This window comes from Palaemon carinicauda, chromosome 15 (assembly GCF_036898095.1).
Source record: "Palaemon carinicauda isolate YSFRI2023 chromosome 15, ASM3689809v2, whole genome shotgun sequence".
Classification (NCBI taxonomy): domain Eukaryota; kingdom Metazoa; phylum Arthropoda; class Malacostraca; order Decapoda; family Palaemonidae; genus Palaemon; species Palaemon carinicauda.
The window spans coordinates 94,341,888-94,362,262 of record NC_090739.1 but is presented as its reverse complement, the minus strand read 5'-3'; the positions used below and the strand labels follow the sequence as shown (position 1 = coordinate 94,362,262).

General features: G+C 40.3%; 1 pseudogene; it reads right to left on the bottom strand.

Annotated features, from left to right (window-relative positions):
• Positions 1–4,855: 4,855 nt before the first annotated feature.
• On the bottom strand, positions 4,856–7,481 carry LOC137654338 (piggyBac transposable element-derived protein 4-like; annotated as a pseudogene).
• Between the last annotated feature and the right edge of the window lie 12,894 nt (positions 7,482–20,375).

Genomic DNA, 20,375 nt, shown 5'->3' with positions numbered 1-20,375 from the left:
TTTCTACTTATTTTTGTGTCATCAGCCAAATTTCTCACTACAGATCATAATAACAAACAGCAGTACAGCTAATACCGTACCCTGTGGCATGCCAGATATTACCTGAGCTTCATCTGATTTCTCGTCATTTGCAACCACTATCTGTTTTCTGTTTTGTAGAAATTCTTTTTTCCGTTTTCTTATCTTTCCCGCAAAATTATGCTTTCTCATATTTTTTTTCTAATATATTAAGGTCTACCTTGTCAAAGGATTTTGCAAAATCTAGAGAGATCAAATCTGTGTCTTTTTCATCTATCATATTTTTGTATATGTTTTCATAGTGTGCTATGAGTTGGGTTTGTGTACTTTTTCCGGGCACTAAATCCTGTTGACCTATATCAAATAAATTACTTTTATCAAATGATTCATTATTTTCTTTTTTATTACCCTTTCATACACTTTCATAATATGTGATGTTACACTAACAGGTCTATAATTCCTAGCCTCTAGTCTTGATCAACTTTTGAAAATAGGGTTTATATATGCTAATTTATTTTTAACATATATTTCGGTCATATTTACACTTTGTCTTATCAGTATTACAAACGTCTTCTCGATACTTTGTGCAGTTTTTTTAACATGATCGCTGGAACTCCATCTGGCCCGGCGCCGATCCGTTTTTAGCTTCGCTTATAGCCTGCACAATATCTGCTTCATTAATATCTATATCCGTTAAATATTTAATATTTTCTTCTCACATTTCTGTTTCATTATTCTCATTTGCAATTCTTGGCGTGAATTCACTCTTTTATTTTTCTGCTTATATGTTGCATATTTCCTTTTTTTTATTCGTTAACCGTCCTTCAATTCTTAGAGGGCCTATTTCTAATCTCCCTTTATTCATCATTTTTGCATAGGAGTAAAGTACTTTTTTTTTTTTTTTTTTTTTGATATTTTGAAGTGCCCTTTCTTCTAAGACGCTTTTTTAATTTTCTTTCGATTGTATGATCTTGTGTTCGGCATTTTCTATCTTACTTTTTATTTCCATCATTTTCCATACATTTTTTTTCTTTTGCAAGATTTTTCTTCCACTTTCTAATTTTCTGAAATAAGATCCTTCTGTCTCTTGGTATGCATGTCTGATGTTTATTGTTTTTTTTTTCGATACATATTTTTCAACAATTTTCTCCAGTATTTTGTACCGTATATCCGTATTTACCTGTATATTAACACTTACGAATACATTTTTCCAATCTTTGTTCAATTCTTCATTTATTTCTAACCATTTTATACTCTTACTATAAAAATTATATTTTCCATATCCTTCCCATTGTTTTGTGCTTTGCTTATCTCTGCGTTCACTTGCTTTGGAATGGACTATTAATTCTATGATATGGTGGTCTGAAATTCCCGTATTATACACTATTATTTCTTTAACATAATTCACCTCATTCACAAATACTAAATCTAGGACATTGTCCTTTCTTGTTGGAATGTGGTTTATTTGTTGCATATTATGTTCTAATAGCATATCTTGAAGATTTTCAAATTGCCTCTTTTCTTCTGCGCTACTATTATTCTCTTTTTTATATGTGTATATACAACCACTTTCTTCTATCCATTCTTTCCAATCCACGAAAGGAAAGTTAAAATCTCCGGATAGGAATATATTCCAGTCTTTATGGTTTCTAAATATATCATCTATTTTTTCTATTATTATGTTAAACTCCTTAGTATTTGGGGTTCTGTAAACTACAATATTCACTCATTTTTCATATTTAAATTCTACCGCAATCAATTCACATTCTGTGTTGCTGTATTTTTCACAGACTTTTCCTTGATTTATATCTCTTCCATATGTTGCGGTTCCCCATTGATTCCCATTTGTTCTGTCTGATCTATATGTTTGGAAACCCTTTATCTGGTCATCACTGCCAGTCTCTTGGGAATACTATGTTTCACTTATATTTAATATATCTGTTTTTTCAATTTGGGTTAGTTCTTCTAAGACCTCTATTTTCCTTTTAGAGTTACTCGCGACTAAACCTGTGCATTCATCACTATGATGGTTTGTGTTTCATCCCCATTATCTAATATTGGTGATAATATGGACTCTCCTATGCTTCCTTCCTGTTTTGATATGATGTTCTTTTCTTCATTTCCATGAATTCTGCCATTATAAAATCCAACTTTTCTATTATATTTGTTCTTTCGCCTTTACATTTATTTTTGTGTGCATACCTGCAATTATCCTCATATATGGACCAACCCCAGGCATTATAGATGCATTCTTTGTAGTTTGTCTCTAATTGTGCATATTTGGCTTGAAAGGCATCATATATTGGGGCCTTTTGTGTATAGCGCGGTATATACTCAGCTCGGTTTATTTTTTGTTCCTTTTTTTGTTTCATTTTTGCTTCAATTTTTCTTTTCTGTTTGCTTTGGAATTTTCTGACTTTCAATCCTGGTGTCTTGATGCATATTTCGACAATTTTTTTTGAATTTCCATCATTTTCCTTCTTTCAGGTTTTTGCATATTTTTGGATGGAGATCTCTGCATTTGTCTCCATATCCATCTAAATATGCACATTTACCATATATTTCCTAATTAGGGCATATCTTTGGATGCTTGTAGTACCATCTTTAGCCAAATCTGCAATTCCCTCTTTTCAGTAAATTGCAGACTAAATCTTTCTTTTTTTTTTCTTTTTCTTGCTCTTCCATAAAAGTATGTAGGTCTGGGTAGAGACTCTTGGATCTGTTATTTTTTTCCACCTGATTATTTATTTCCTCGTGAGTATGTTGCTGAATGGCATCATACGTTGTATCAATGATTTCCTCTGCATCCTTACACATAACCTGTTCATTTTTCTCCTTCTTCTTCTTCTTCTTCTTCTTCTTCTCCTTCTTCTTCTTCTTCTTCTTTATCGTCAAGTATTTGCAGATTCAGTCTTGACTTAATTATATTTTCTATCCAGACTAAGCATGTTGAGCAGAATACCTTTGTGTCTTTATTATTTATTTTTTGTTGTACTTCAGCGTAAGTAGGACGTGTTGGTACATGATATTCATCGCATTTCCTTAACAATTGTTGTGGAATAAGAATACTGTATCATATCTTACATGTATTGTACCATCTTGACATTCTTTTTCTCAATGCATCAATCAGCATATTCACCATATTGGACTTTTTATTGTTCTTGAATGGAATGTGCTGGTTGATGTAAACTTTCTTTATAAGTCTCTTTATCACCTGGATCTTCTTTGGAATTTCTTCTATTATTTTGATGATGTTTTCCGCAGACTTACTCCAGTTTGTTGGATCATATTGTTTCAATATGTTTCAATATATATTTTTCCGTCACACTGGTTGAAGCTATTAATGAACTCTGTTATCGAAAAATCTAGTTCTGGTCATGCCAGCTCATGGAGTTTATTCTTGCTCTTTCTGATTGCAGCAATATCCCTCAATGCCTTGCTTGTGTTATGGGCTGCCATCTTGTTCAGATTTTTACTAAATCGCAAGATAACTATACTATGCTGACGTTTTATCCGACTTTTCCGACCTTAAACTAATAACGACTTCACGAACACTTGTAAATATATTGCACTCGATAGCCTTTTGTTATTCGCGTTAAATCAGCTGATTTCTCGGATCACAAAATGGGACTCAGAATCATACAGTAACACTCACTTTCAGAGAGAGAGAGAGAGAGAGAGAGAGAGAGAGAGAGAGAGAGCAGTGGAACTTATTGTCAATGCCCTTTTGTAAATAATATCTATGTCTATTTACTTCAGAGAGAGAGAGAGAGAGAGAGAGAGAGAGAGAGAGAGAGAAATTTGTTGTCTATGTCTATTGCTGTAGTATCTTACTCCATGGTTTGGAGAGAGAGAGAGAGAGAGAGAGAGAGAGAGAGAGAGAGAGAGAGAGAGAGTTTGTTGTCTATGTGTATTGCTGTAATATCTTACTCCATGGTTTGGAGAGAGAGAGAGAGAGAGAGAGAGAGAGAGAGAGAGAGAGAGAGAGAGAGAGAGAGCAGTAAAACTTTTTGTGAATATCCCAGATGTAAATAATATCTCACTCAATGACTTGAGAGAGAGAGAGAGAGAGAGAGAGAGAGAGAGAGAGAGAGAGAGAGAGAGAGAGAGAGAGAGAGAGAGAGAGAGAGCAGTGTAATTTTTATCGATGTACATGCTCTAAATAATATTTCACTTTATGTACTTGAATAAGAGAGTTAGAGAGAGATAGAGAGAGAGAGAATGAGAGTGAGAGATAGAGGGAGAGAGAGTGAAAGAGAGAGTGAGAAAGAGAGAGAAAGAGAGTCAGAGAGAGATAGAGCAGTGAAATTTATGGTCGATATCCATGCTGTAAATAATATCTCACTGTATGTACTTGAGTGAGAGAGTTAGAGAGAGAGAAAGAATGAATAGTGAAATTTATTGTCGTTGCCAGGCTGAAAATAATATCTCACATGAATACTTGATTAAGAGAGAGAGAGAGAGAGAGAGAGAGAGAGAGAGCGAGAGCGAGAGAGAGCGAGAGCGAGAGAGAGAGAGAGAGAATTTTTGTCATTGTCCATGTTGATGTACATGATTTAAAACCCTGGAACACTAAACCCGTTTCCCTGTTACACGGCCACTGAACGTGGGTAGTTTATACCCGATTTTGGAAAATTAAAGAAAAATAGTAAATATGCAAATTTATTAATCCTATCCCTTACACACTAAATATAACCCTATTACCTAGTAATGAAACTATTAAATTAGAATACTTACTTTCAGAAACTTGAATTAAAAAGCAAAAAGAAAGGAATGTAAAAAAGTGAAAAAATTTGAATGTTTTTGCAAAAAAATTAAGCAAAAAAAAACCCTCCCTAAAAAATCGCTCAGATGCTCCCACACGCTTCCAAGGATGTCAGGCTCTCATCCCAGGGGGTCATCAAGGCACGGGGGATGCGGGAACTGTAGGGAAGAGAGTAGGAAAAACACCCTTTTTTTAGTGCACCAGAAATGACAAATTGTGGAATATAATGTGTTTATTATATTTCTTTTTATACTTTATCACACATTATCACTCAAAATCTTAGTTTTATATATATTACCTACCTCAGCCTTATATGCAATCACAGCAGTAGGGGAAGTAGTGGCTCGGGCAAACAGGTTGGCGGCAGCTGTGACACCTGAAACGTGTCTTTTTGTCTGCCTTGGAGTCACACTTCGTGCAACGGACCATAGGGTTCCTCATCTCGGCTGCCGATGGTCCAGCACCTGCAGCTGTGCCAGAGCGGAGGTTGAGGGAGCACACCTGTCTTATGGCCAGCTTCACCTGGCGATGCTGAGAAGGGTTATTCATCCGTTCCTGCGCTGAGGGCTTGATTAGTTGCAGGGCCAGTCCATGCATGAATTTTCTTCGGTGCAATTCCTTGCGTTATAGCGTTGGATTATTTGCCTTGTATATAATCCAGGAGTTAATGATACTTGCATTGACCATCCCAAAGAAAACACACAATGGCCACCTATTTGTTTTTCTGCTGCAATTATATGTTGCACACATTTGATCGAACGTGTCGACCCCTCCTTTTGTCTCATTATAATATTCAATTATGTTAGGCTTTCCGGTGACATCATTCACTACTTGCTGTGTGTGCATACTTGAAAGGAGGAGCACATTCTTCTTTGTTGTTTGTGTGTTTGGCACGTATGATATGAGTGTCAGATCATCTGTGAAGAGGAATGCTGAACTCCCGGGTCTGCGGTCCTTCTTTTCCCTCATGACAGGGGGGATTTCTGGCTTGTTGGCCCTGACTGTGCCCACCAATGTCAGCCCATTAGTCAGGAGGTCCTGTATGAGGGGCACAGACGTGAACCAGTTATCTGTTGTCACATTCCTGTTCGTGTTCTGGTAGCGGCTGGTTAAATCTTTGGTGAACATGTGGCCCAGCGTCAGCCCATGCCTTGTTGTTGTACCTGCTTTTCCTAGGTAGGGAATAGCTTTTAACAGGTACTTACTTTGGACATCGTTCACCATAACGATTTTTATCCCATACTTTGCTGGCTTATTAGGGATGTACATTCTAAAAGGGCACTTTCCCCTAAAAGCAAGCAACTGTTCATCAACTGTGAGGTTCTCGTGAGGTGTGTAATTATCCTCACAGTTTGCCATGAACATGTCCCACATTTCCCTGACCGGAGCGAATTTGTCTGTGGCCCGCCTCTGCTCACGTGTGCCCATGTCGTCAAATCTGAGGCAGTATAGCAGAAAATTGAATCTGACCTCAGACATTGCTGCCTTGTAAAACAAAGCCCCTACCTCAGAGCACCACAATTCTCTAGTATTTAGGTGGTTATCTTTGCGGTAGCCACTAAATATTAGAACACCTAGAAGGGCACGTATCTCTGCAGCTGTTGTGTGCTGTACAGTTGCTGTCTTCCTCTTGTATTTTGTGGCAACATCATCAATTTTCTTGTTAGTAAAGTCCACAATAAGATCAACAATTGCAGTGGACATAAACAGGTCAAAACACTCCTCAGGTGTGGTGTATTGAGAAGCTGCTTGTGTGGGACCTTGCCTACTTGACACCACAATATTGCGAGCTGGTGTCCTTCTTGCGGCAGCCACCTGTGGCCTTGTGTGCCACGTATAACCAGAGTTACTTTTCACAGTTGCCGAGTTAAAAGTAACTAGCAACTCCCCATCGTCTGCACGTCGTCGCCGTTGTCCTCGGGGAGCAGCAGGAGCAGTAGCAGGGGTTGGAGCAGGGACAGCAGGAAGGGTTGCAGCAGGAGAAGCAGGAGTAGTAGCAGGGGTTCCAGCAGGAGCAGTAGCAGGGATTGCAGCAGGGGCAGCAGTAGATGAATGTGGATCAGAATCACCAACGGCAAGTGGAACAGAGTAGCCACTAGGGCCAGGAGTAGAGGTGGCAAGGCCAGTAGAGGGAGTGGCGATGTTATCAGGTGAGATGGTGGAGGGGAGGTGCCTAGGCCTCTTCCTCTTCTGACCAGCCGCCTTTGTTTCTATGCGGCGGCGTGGGAGGTCTTCTTCTGAGTCACTGTCAGAACTTTCTATCATTTCCTGATGACTAGGCACATATTCTTTATCAAGGTCACTATCATACAGTACCTCTGCTTCAATACAGTCAATTTCACTCTCATTGTCTGAGGCATCAAGCAATTCTAAAATTTGAAAATCACTAAGGTTTCGTCCTTGTCTTGCCATTGTGTCACACTGAACTTTGGAAATCCTGAAAAAGCATTTACAGCCTGAAAAGAAAGACAATTATTAGTACACCAACACTTATAGCTTCCATTTGTAACTATTAACACTGAACCCGGGTACACATTACCCAGTTTTTTCTATATACTCTTATCACTGAACGTGGGTAAACGGTACCCGAACACGTCTGTAGCGCAAAATCCAGGCAGAGGATTGGAGCGACGCGACTTCCCCCTATAAACCCATAGGGTAGACTGAAGCTATACTGAGTCCCAGCGCGCTGGCTTGTGGGGAAGAGGGGGGGAACACGAATGACGTCACCTACTCTGGGTAATCTATACCCACGTTCAGTGTTCCAGGGTTAAATATTATCTCACTGCATGTACTTGAGTGAGAGAGAGTTAGAGAGAGGGATAGGGAGAGTCAAAGTAGAGAAAAGTGAAATTTAATATCGATGACCATACTGTAATTATACGAGAGAGAGAGAGAGAGAGAGAGAGAGAGAGAGAGAGAGAGAGAGAGAGAGAGAGCAGTGAATCTTACTGTCAAGATCTATGATGTAAGTAATATATCACTCCATTCACTTGAGAGAGAGAGAGAGCAGTGAAATTTAAACTTAAGGTCTATGCTGTAATACCTTAATCCGCATACTTGAGAGAGAGAGAGAGAGAGAGAGAGAGAGAGAGAGAGAGAGAGAGAGAGAGAGACAGTGCAATTTAAGGATGATATCCAGACTGTAAATAATACCGCACTCCATGTAATTGAGAGAGAGAGAGAGAGAGAGAGAGAGAGAGAGAGAGAGAGAGAGAGAGAGAGAGAGAGATGAATTTTAATGTCGATGTCCAGGCTATAAGTGATACCTCACTCCATATACTTGAGAAAGAGAGATTTGGATTTAACAATTTTACTGTGTTCAATATCATACATACAATGTATATACATGCACACATATACAGTACAGTAGAACACAAATGACTCACCCCCTAGCATGCTTGCATCGGAATGTTTGGGTTAATATATATTATTCCCTTTACTTATAAACAAATAATAATAATAATAATGATAATAATAATAATAATAATAATAATAATAATAATAATATGGTAAGCTAGAAAGCATTTGCAAAATTCGTGTAACGTTTCTTAACTTCATAAACACCTTAGGATTCAAGAAATGGCCGAGAATAGCATGGAATAAAAAAAATCTAATTTCTCTTTTAAAACGCCCAATTTCATTGTATTCTTCAATATAATGATGTAACCTGTGACGGGCCGAGAGTAGGTTGTGACTCAAAGACAGGATGAAAGCAACTGAGTGAGTTTATTATAGAACACTCACCTTTATATACAAAAGCTCAAGACAACAAGAAATTTCATGTTCAAAACAGGCACCGTTACCGATGAGAAAAACAGACATGTTTATTCAGGTTCTTTTTAGTGTGAGAGAAGAGCGAAGATACAAGCATAATATATACACAAAATGAACTATGTACGATCGTGTGACACACGGTTGGTACAAACCTGTGCCCATCAGATAACTTACACAAACGAGAGTTTCTTATGTTGGAATTTCTATCATTTGTCCCCTCCGACAAATAATTATATCCTAAACGCGTTCTGCTATAGCTTGTTTGGTGTTTTCTAATATGTAAACTTTTTTTCTATGTAATTTGGCACTGACTCTTTAGTGAAATCCATATGATTTCGGAACGAGGCACTTTCCAGGTATACTCTGTTTAGATATTCTATATCTTGATGACGTTGTTGTCTTTCCATTTTATTTTTACAACTTTCATATGAGTGGGAAATTTTAGTCAACATTTTCTTTACAACAGCCTTGCTTTGCTAATAAAACTGCTTGGTCATTCCCCGTTAGGTTACAATGACACGGTGTCCAAATAAAATGGACAATTCTATTTTTCTTTTCAAATTTACATAAAAGTCTTAGAATTCTGTTTACTAACTTATTATTTCCGGATGACTCTGACACAATAGACTGCAAAGCCGGCATACTATCAGAGACAATTGTGACACCACCCAACTCATTCTTGGCAATAGTAACTGCGGCTGCGATTTCCAGTTCTGTTTGTGTAGCAGAACAATGATTGCTTGCCCTGAATGCGAGAGAACGTGATTCCTGTAATGTACCATCATGATAGCAAGGAACTGCTCCAGCTCGTCCATCATCCTGCGGAGAGCCATCTGTGTATAGGACACTAGCGCTATATAGAGGGTCACCAAACCTCCTGAGGAAGTCTTGCCTCAGCATCTTAATAGACACATCAGATTTCCTCTATGTAAGATCAGAAAAAGATATATTAATTTCTGGAAAATCCCAAGGCATTGATTCTGTTACAACATACTGATTGTCATCTAAATAAGCACTTACATTAATGGTACTCTAGAGTTCTCTAGCAATGTTTAACGACTTCTTACGTTTATCTTTCCCCTTTGGATTCATAAAGGCCTGCTTAAAAGTACTATCATCAGCAGTATTGAGAGACTTTACAATATAATTTGTAGCTACTACTTTGATCTTTGTGCCAGAGTTGGTGATCCTAATCCGTGCCTGATAGTTTCAATTTTAGCCGTTCTAGGGCACCCAAATATTATCCTCATTGCTTCATTTTGGAGAACCTCAGGAAATTGCCTCTTCTGTATACTAGGAGTAAGTAGATTACTTGCACTATAGTAATTTACTGACCATATCATAGAAATATAAAGGGTCCTGAGAACTGGGACAGAAACCCAACACTTCCCAATGCAACCTTTCTCAATAAAGCCAGTCTTGATTGACATTTTAGTTTTAGTTTGGTTACTTTACCATTCCTATGATTGCACTGTTCAACAATAAACCCTATACATTTATATGTAGCTACCTCTTCTATTATTTTACATTGTAGTTTAATCATCTGTTTTTCTTTATTTCTCTTACTCAGTATTTGGTTTTCTCTGGGGATATAACTAACCCTGGTGAATTACAAATTTATTCTATTTTCTTGTGTGTTAATTTTACAACTTTGTATGACTCTCCTGGCATCACTATGTCATCTGCATAAATAGTTTTTATAATACCAATAACATTCCTTAAAACGTTAAAAAGCATGGGCGATAAGACTGCGACCTTGAGGTGTACCTAGTTCCATCTTTTCCGACTTGGAGTAAATCCCTTCAAAATATACTCTACTGCATCGATCTCAAAATAATTCTCAATTATCCTAATAATGTTACCAGAAGTTATGGTAAATAACTCATCTAAAATGGCAATTGGATTAGCTTTATTAAAACCTCCTTTGATATCAATAAATAATGTCAACCTCTCTGAATACAATGCTGTTTCCTTTTACCTGGCATGAAGCCATACAGTTTACATGACAATCTACGTTTAATAGTATGCATTATCCTGTTTAATATGAATCTTTAAAAAATATTTAAGGGGCATGATGTAAGAGAAATAGGTCTAAATGAGCCTGGTGTACTATGTTTGCGGACAGGGATCATAATGGCCCTCTTCCACATTACCATGGACTGTTGCAAGAAACCGGATGATATATGTGACACCATTTATTCCTGGTGTTGTGGATTTTCCATTCTTGAGACATCTCCAAAATTCTTCTTGACTGATGGGTTTTTTATCAGATGGATGACATTTTCTAAGGGCTTCTTTTGGGCTTCGTTTGGGGTTCTTTTTAAGTGCACTTTTAACCTTGAGTGGTGAACAATCATAACTTGAGGATTGTGCCCACTCTTCCTTAAGATAATTGCATTTCTCTGTTGGGTTAAGGTGAAGACCCTCTCTCATCCTTTCTTCCTGGACAATCTTAACCTTTCAAGATATCTGTTTGAATGGAGTTTTGTGATACATTGAATGGAGAAATGCTATCCAATATTTCTTTCTAGATTTCACCTACACATCTTGAGCCTTTTGAGCCATCCGTTTAAAAATAAGGAGATTTTGCTCAGTGGGACTATTTTCCCACCTTTTCTTCACTTTTTTGTACTGTTTATTAATTCTCTTGATAGCTGGCTCACTATTGTACCATCTCTTTATTATTCCAATAGCGGTCCTCATCTCTTTCTTTGGATTTGTAACACTTTCAATACAGTTCTCAAGTTCTGCAATCATATCTGGGTTAAGGGGACAGTCCACCAATTTGAAAAAATTGAAAATTGTTTTATTGTTTCTCTGTATACAGAAACATATCGTACAAGCTCTCCAGAAGTTTCAGCCAATTATTTTCATAAATAATAATGATACGGGGGTTTTTAAATCATGATGTCATCCTCTTGGCGTCGTCTGCATGACTGGGTTTGACAGTTCGTCTTTGCATGTTTACTTTTGCATATATATAGCGATTATTTTTTTTTAGATTTTGTACGTCTGACAATGATGTAAGCTATCGGGTGATGAGAGCATAGGGCAGACCCTCTCAGCACACAGCTGGACTACAGTATTGTCTTAGACTTCGTGTGAGTGAGACGCACGTGTTTTTGTTTACCTTCGTCCCGTGTTTACATTTTACTTTTTGGGCTCGGCCATGTCGTCCTGATGGAAGGTTCCTTTAGGTAGCTTTCTAAGGGATATTTGCTACAGTGATACTCCCAGGGAATTAACCATAGGTCTCCAGAATTCTAACTCCTGGCACAAGTATTCTTAATGTAGCTTTAAGGATATCGCATAATATCAGGGGACGTATTTTTTTATACGAAACATAGCAATTTACACCCCGAATAGATTTAACTCTTTGAGGGGGAAGATTGGTGAACGAAAGGGGAGCCATTATCAAGGTATCCATTGGACCTCCTCTCTGTACTACTATGGCTCATCATTCCTTTTATCTGTAGCATTTAAGCTAACTGAGCTCCCACGCTTTTCACAGTGTTTGTTACAGATTTTGGAATATTATCAAGCAATCTCTAACATCTTCATCCTCTGGAAAGTTGAGTATCTGATCTTTCCTGTGTATAATTTCAAGGCTCCCTTCTCAGAGTTAGATTCGTATAATTTAAGTGTGTTTGGTTGAGCGTAGCCGACACTGGAGGCGGCCATTTTGAGACCGCTGTCGCTCGTCAAAAATACATTTTATTTAGTCAGTAATGCGACACTCCTTGTATTTAGATATAAACATTTTTTAGTTAGTTAGGCAAATTATACTAGTGAATATATTGCATACTATTTAACTATTCCTCTTCCGATATGTAACTTTACTTTTTGTATACGCCGGGGACCCCGGTGGTACCAACCTTGGCCGCGGTCCCCACTGGAGTTAAGCTAGCCTAACTCGTTATGTATACATTAGTAAAGTAATTGCCATTATTAAACCTCACCATATCGTTCCTTATTCATTCGGATGGGGACATATATCCCCTAGAAATTCCTCCCTTCCTGAGCCGCCGCCATTATAGGCGGGAATCCCTATCTTTCATCATCTCCGTCGAGTAGTAAACTCTGGCTTGACTTAGATAGTCTTACACCGTCTGTCTTCTCTGCCGCCGAGTATCCCGGCTCTGAAGTAAGATGGTATCTCAGGGTGTATTGTCTTGCAGCCGACAATGTCGCTGATAGGGGAATCTTTGTTCCTTTGCCGACCACGACGTCATCGGCACTGGAAGCCATGCTTCCTAAGTTTATAGCCGAAAGTAGGCGGCATACCTGCCACCGCCTTTCTCCTCTGTGAACTATAAGACACTTTCCCCTCCCCCTTCTGTCCTTTAGTGTCGGCCTAGCCGTCACAACATTCTTTCGCCATATTATGAGAGTCATCTTGGCTTTCCAGGTTGACTGGGTTACCGGCCAGGACCCTACCAGCGGCGGTTGGGTTGCCGCCTCGGCCACTTCCTCTTACGTCCTTCCTTACAATTAAAAGTATGCATTTATATCAATGATATAAACGACTGTATACTCATTTCACCCTTTTCCCTTTACAGGAGGAGCCAATGGTGACGTGTACAGTTGTGTTCTACAGCCACAAGAGTAAGGACTTTTATGAGACCTATACGATGTGTAGGTCTCATGCCCCCTGCTACATCGTATCTGGATCCCTAAGATACTGGGACCCGAAGAGTTGCTCCAACTGCTAGACCTTGCTGACTAACGGCTTTGGAGAAGATATCCCTGCCACCCAGGAGGCAAGGGGATACAGCAAAGGAAACCCTTCGTAGGTGGGTAAGAAGGTTCCAGAAGAACTCCCCGGGACCTTACCTACCTAATGATTCTCTTAGGTGCCTTCTGTTCCCTAAGGTGCAATCCAGTGCAGTAGTGCCCAGGAACAGGTCCAGCCTCCCTTCATTCAACTGAAAATGGACGTGGACATCAATAAGGCACTTGAAGGCATGGACGTCCATCAAGAACGGATGTCAGAGGTGTCCTCTGACACCGAACAGGACCTACTGCAAGAGAGCCTTGAAGATGAAGTGGTTCAACCACCAATGGAGGAAGAAGGATCCGTTTCAACGGTGACTGAGGACCCTCAGTTCACTGTGACGGCATATCAACCTATGCCATCAACCTCTTCAGCCCCAATTCCCCAACCGGCTACACAGGTCGCCAGGAGCAAGGCGCTCCTAGAATCGATCCAACAAATGTTGGCAGTATTCCGGAAGGAACAAGAAGAGATAAAGCAAGATCTCAAAGAGATGAAGAAAGAGGTACAAGAAGGGAAACACCCTGGCGCTTCCAGGGGCTCTGCTAAGCCCCTTAAAGTATCTGAGCTCCCTCACTGCTCCGAAACCAACCCCTTGAGGTATACGAAGCACATGCCCATGAAGTTGGGGGCCAAACCCCTTGAAGATCAATTCTGGCCCAGCTTTTCAGCTTACCCAGATTGCTACGTGAGACTGCAAGATGAACCTGCATCCCGCGAGGAGACAGTACCCAAGGAAGTCATTGTCTTTGAACATGACAAAGCACAAGCCATCCTCACCAAGACCCTGAAAGGAGCTGGATATACCAAATCCAAAGTCTCAGCATTGATCAAGAAGCACCCAACCTTCATTGCTCCTTCCTCCAGAGCTTTCCCCTTTTTGATGAAAGCCCTTGACTGTGTCATGAAAGCAGTTTAAGATGGCAAACCTTGCCCAGCTCTAGAGGAATGCAAACCATTATCTCTAGCCATGGCCACCTGCGAGGAGAAGTGGAAAGAGGTACATCTAACCTTCTCCGTCTCAAAGTTGGGTCCGGAGATAGCAGGCCAGCAGTTTAATGAGAACCTTCCAAAGTTGCCAGACCATCTTTTGAGAAGGGAACAAGAGACGAATGAAAGACTTGACGCTTCCTTGTCTCATCAGAACTGCCTGGAAATGTGTGCAGGCCTAACTAATGCCCCAGACATGTACATGGTCTTAGCTAAGTCCCACATGGGTACCCTTGTGAAGGACTTATATGCCTTTGTCAGGTCAAGAAGGACCTGTAGAGAGCATGTGTTTGCTGCAGCAATGGTAAAACACGAAGCCAGAAAGCTGATCTCATCATGCATCTAGGGCAGAGACCTTTTCCCACAAGATTTGATCCAAGAAGTCATTGCCAAAGCCACCACGGAGAATAGGAACCTTCTCCAAAAGTGGGGCCTGTCTTCAAAAAGGAAATCTTCCTCAGACAGTGGTCCCCAGCCTAAGAATACAAAGGCAAAGAGACCACGTAGACCTGCACAACATCTGGCCGTGACCATGGCCAAAGAGGCTCAAATGGTAGCCCAGCCACAAACCACCTTCCAGATGGTCCCTCGGCAGCTTTTGGCTCAGTCACCTGTCTTTAACCCAGGTTTTGAGAGGCACACGACCACCTTTCGGCCCTACAAAAGAAAAGGCCCAAAAAGAGGATCCTTCGGAAACTCCCCAAGGGGTAGAGGAGGACGTGGTCACGAAACAAGTCACCAGGAACCTCTAAACAATGAGAGGTTCCAGGTAGGGGGAAGACTTTTCCACTTTCTGATCGTTGGATCTTCGATCCCTGAGCCCAGAGCCTAATCACGAATGGACTTGGTTGGAAATGGAAAAAAAATCCACCCCCTTTTCCAGAATTCTTCCAACACTCCACCCCCTTGTTGGAAGAATATACCTCAGGACTCATGAACAAGAAGGTAATAAGAAAAGCGAAGTCCATCAAATTCCAGGGAAGGCTGTTTTGTATTCCCAAGAAAGACTCGGACAAACTCAGAGTCATTCTAGACTTGTCTCCACTCAACAAGTTCCGGATGCTTACCTTGCAACACATAAGGACCCTTCTACCAAAAGGGGCATACACTGACTCAATAGACCTGGTAGATGCTTACTGGCACCTACCAGTCAGTCGCCCTCTCTCCTCCTACATAGGATTCAGGCTACAGAAGACAAAATATGTCTTCAAAGCCATGCCCTTTGGGCTAAACATAGCCCCAAGGGTATTCACAAAGGTAGCGGACACAATCGTCCGGCAACTACGCTCCGAGGGAGTACAAGTAGTAGCATACCTGGATGATTGGCTGGTATGGGCAGCATCCAACACTAATTGTCTGCAAGTGGCCGGAAATGTTATCCACTTTCTGGAACACCTGGGCTTCAAGATCAATCGCAAGAAGTCTCACCTTTCTCCAGCTCAGAAGTTTCAATGGTTAGGAATCCATTGAAACTTACAGTCACACCACCTCTCCATTCCATTAAAGAACAGGAGAGAGATAGCGGCATCTGTCAAGAGACTAATCCAACACAAGAGGATTTCAAGATGCCAACAAGAAATAGCATTGGGCTCTCTCCAGTTCGCAGCAGTGACAGACCTAGTGCTAAAAGCACAGCTAAAGGATGCGTCAGGAGTCTGGAGAAGATACGCATCAAACGCTCAAAGAGATCGACAAAGGTTGACCCCGACCCAATTGCGCCTGCTATGAGGGCCGTGGTCAACAGCCAAGAGCCTAGCACGGTCAATTCTCTTGCAACCACCACAACCATCAGTAGTGATACACAAGGACGCCTCCCTGGAAGGATGGGGAGGCCATTCGCAAGAAAGGAAAGGGCAAGGGAATTGGTCGCACCAGTTCAAAACTTTTCATATCAACATCTTGGAGGCTATTGCAGTCTTCCTGACATTAAAGAAACTATTCCCTAGCAGAGCAGTCCACATCAGACGGGTCCTGGACAATGATGTGATAGTAAAATGTCAATCGACAAGGCTTGAGATCACCTCACATCAATCAGGTGATGTTAGCCATCTTCCGCCTGGCAAGGAAGAGAAGATGGTATTTATCAGCAGTTCACCTTCAAGGGTTCCGCAATGTGACGGTGGACGCTCTATCTAGGCGAAAGCCGGTTGAAACAGAATGGTCCCTAGATGCAGACTTATTCTCCTTCATCTTGGAAAAAGTCCCGGAACTGCAGATCGACCTCTTCGCAACAAGCGAGAACAAGAAACTACCTCGTTATGTAGCCCATTACGAGGAACCTCAAGCAGAAGCGATAGATGCCATGTCTCTCAACTGGAACATATGGAATCGGATCTACCTGTTTCCACTAACCAATCTCCTGCTAAAAGTCCTCGACAAGCTAAAATCCTTCAAAGGAACAGCTGCAGTAGTGGCCCCCAAATGGCCCAGGAGCAATTGGTTCCCTCTAGTTCTAGAATTGAAACTGAAGTAGTTTCCTCTGCCAAACCTTTTTATCCCAACTGGTTCAGAAGTCGAATGTTTACGCTTCATCCTTGAGAACCAACAACCTACATCTCATGATTTTCACGCCCTGGCAACGAAGAAAAGGTTTGGGATCTCAAAAAACAAAATCGACTTCATCGAAGAGTACAAGTCAAGTTCAACTAGGAGACAATATGAATCGTCTTGGATGAAGTGGATTTCCTTTGCGAAAGCAAGGAAACCAACAGAAATATCAATAGATTTCTGTCTTTCTTACTTCATCCACCTACACGAACAAGGCCTGGCTTCCACCACAATAACTGCGTGTAAGTCGGATCTGACTAGACCTCTTCTACACCTTTCAGGTGGACCTCACAGGTGAAATCATCAATAAGATACCAAAAGCATTCACTAAACTCAAGCCAGCAACCCCTCCAAAGACCATAACATGGTCGTTGGACAAAATCTTGCACTATGCTTCAAATCTGAACAATGAGGATTGCACCCTAAAGGATCTAACAAAGAAAGTTATATTTGTGTTTGCAATAGCCTCAGGGGCTAGAGTTAGTGAAATAGGGGCCCTATCCATAAATGAAGGCCATATTCAATTCCTAGACACAGGAGAACTGAATATCTTCGCTGATCCTGCCTTTTTCGCCAAGAACGAGCTACCCATCAAAAGGTGGGGTCCTTGGAGAATCTGCCCAATGAAGGAAGATGTCTCTCTATGCCCAGTAGAGTGTCTCAAGGTCTATCTTCGAAGAACTTCAGACTTCAAGGAGGGACAGCTCTTCCAAGGCAAAACCTTAGGATCAAACTTACCCCTAAAACAACTGAGACCGAAACCCACCTACTTTATTCGCAGAGCGGATCCTGACAGCACACCCGCAGGTCACGATCCAAGAAAAGTTGTTTCTTCGTTGAATTTCTTTCAACATATGGACTTTCAGAGGTCTCGCTCATATATGGTTTGGAAATCATCCAGAGTTTTCTATAAACATTATGCGAAGAAAGTGCACGAGATAAAACACTTTGTGGTGGCGGCAGGTAGTGTCATAAAACCTGCCGTCTAGTGCTGCGATGAACAGTGACTGTTCCGGGACTTAACAATGCATCGGGTGCATAGGTATTAATACCTTCAAGTGAAAATCACTATGGTGATTAATAGATTGTTCTATACAGGTGGAGAATCTAACCAATAATACCAGTGCCGTGTGAACATTTGAACATAGCGTTGATGCATATCCAACATCTGAGTGAAACTAGACATGTTTAGCTTCACATTCATCTGAGTGGCATTTTTTATAATGAATTCATATATGTATAGTCTTTCCTTACAGGCCAGAAATATATATAAACATGATGTTGATTGATGCAGGGTTAGACTTCTACTTATGAAGTGTACATTTACAATTTATTTTGCGTATGAAAATAAATAGAAAAATGTATCCCTGTCTTCTTTTAACTCTCTGTATATGAAATAAAAGAGTCCATAGTTTTATTCGATTCCTTGAAATAGAATCTTGATTGTACCGATATCCAAAGCACGAAAAGGTAATCTCTAGAAACTTTCCCTTGCATCCTTACGGATATACAAACTTTGAATCCTTATAGTCGAAGCCGACACTTTCCCTGCAGGGGTCAGGAAGCCCTAAGCTAGTTCCAAGCTTGTTGGATATGACAAATAATGGTAATGTCATATATACGGGTCTAGGAGACCCTATAAGGAACTCATTCAAAGTAAAGGCGCTTATACAAACCCACAGATATAGTACTTTCAAGTTAATTCCTGGGTAAGCTTCCATCAGGACGACATGGCTGAGCCCAAAATACGGATTTTGAGCAAAGCGACAAATCTATTTTTGGGTGAGAGAGCCATGTCATCCTGATGGACCCACCCTTCTTTCTTTCTTAAAGGACCCTACCCGAAACTACTCTATCTGCAGCTATTCCAGCTTAAATGCAAGTTCGGAATGATGATGCGTAGTAGTACGGAGAGGAGGTCCACCGTATACCTTGATAACGACTCCCTTTCGTTCGCCAGTCTTCCCCCTCAAAGAGTTAAATCTATTCGGGGTGAAGATTGCTATGTGTCGTATCAAAAAATACGTCCCCTGATATTATGTGATATCCTTAAAGCTATATTAAGGATACTCGCGCCAGGATTTAGAATTCTGGAGACCTATGGTTAATTCTCTGGGAGTATCACTGTAGCAAATATCCCTTAGAAAGCTACCTGAAGGAACCTTCCATCATGACGACATGGCTATCTCACTCAAAAATATATTTTTCGCTTTGCTCAAAATCAGTTTTTAAAACTTTCTTGTGAACTTTTCTATCATGCTGAGGAAATATAATGTGGAAAGGGGTACAAGGAAAGAAAGAATATCAAAATTAGTGAGTGCTCAGAAGAGAAAATCAATTAAAAAAAAAAACAATCACTTTCTTTGTCATCAGCTCCCACATTGTCATTTGCCAGGCAGTCGACTATGAGAGAGAGAGAGAGAGAGAGAGAGAGAGAGAGAGAGAGAGAGCATTGGGTCTAACCCCTATGTCCAGACGTAGAATAACCTCTATTGACTTACCTGGCTTTCTTTTAACAAACTTGTAGCTATATACTTATCTTGATGGGATGATATTTGAATGCTGTAATTTATCCCTTCATTCAGGTAACCTTCGTAGAATATTTCTATTACTGTCATTAATGAGAACTGGTATTATTTTTTATTCCATTCTAGTTCTCCTGCTTCTCTTCCTGCACCCTGGTCTCTCTCTCTCTCTCTCTCTCTCTCTCTCTCTCTCTCTCTCGAAGGTGCCTCACACTGAGGGACCTGGGGGAACCCAAACATAAAATAAGGCAAAAAAATAACGATTTTCTTCGTGCATGTTATCCCTCTTTCCTATCCCCTTCTGGTGGTCTTACTAGCGTGGCTGTATGGCTACAGCTATCTAACTCGCAGTAAACCAAAAGCATACTCTCTCTCTCTCTCTCTCTCTCTCTCTCTCTCTCTCTCTCTCTCTCTATCATTATTTTTACTATCCCTTTCTTCCTAGTCTGTATCATTCTTCAAGGTATTTTTCTTGGTGTGAGATGATATGGGTCGCAGTTTTTATGCTTTTAATCCTTTCCATATCACCAGTAAGTCAACATTCTTCTTTGATATTACTAAATTATATCAGTGCATGACATATCATAAATCAAGGCTCTTGTCTATCACTATAAATGGACCCAACATTTACTCAATCAGACATGTCCAACCAATCCCGTCTGTTAATGGTTTTTCTATGCCAGTCAATCCAGCGTCTTCTCTTCCTTCACCTGCTTTTTTAGCAATCTCTATTTACTGATTCTGTTATTCTTAATGTCAATCTATTATCTGTCATTTATCATCACATGTCCTCCTCTTTAATTCTTTTCTGTACATGTTGCTAGAATATCTTCTACATTGGGTTTTTTTTTTCGCGTATCCATGTTGCTCTTTTTCTACCTTTTAGTTTTATTCCTTTTATTATTCTTTCAACAGTTCTTTGAGTTGTAAGTAACTTATGTGATATATGACATAAATATATATATATATATATATATAT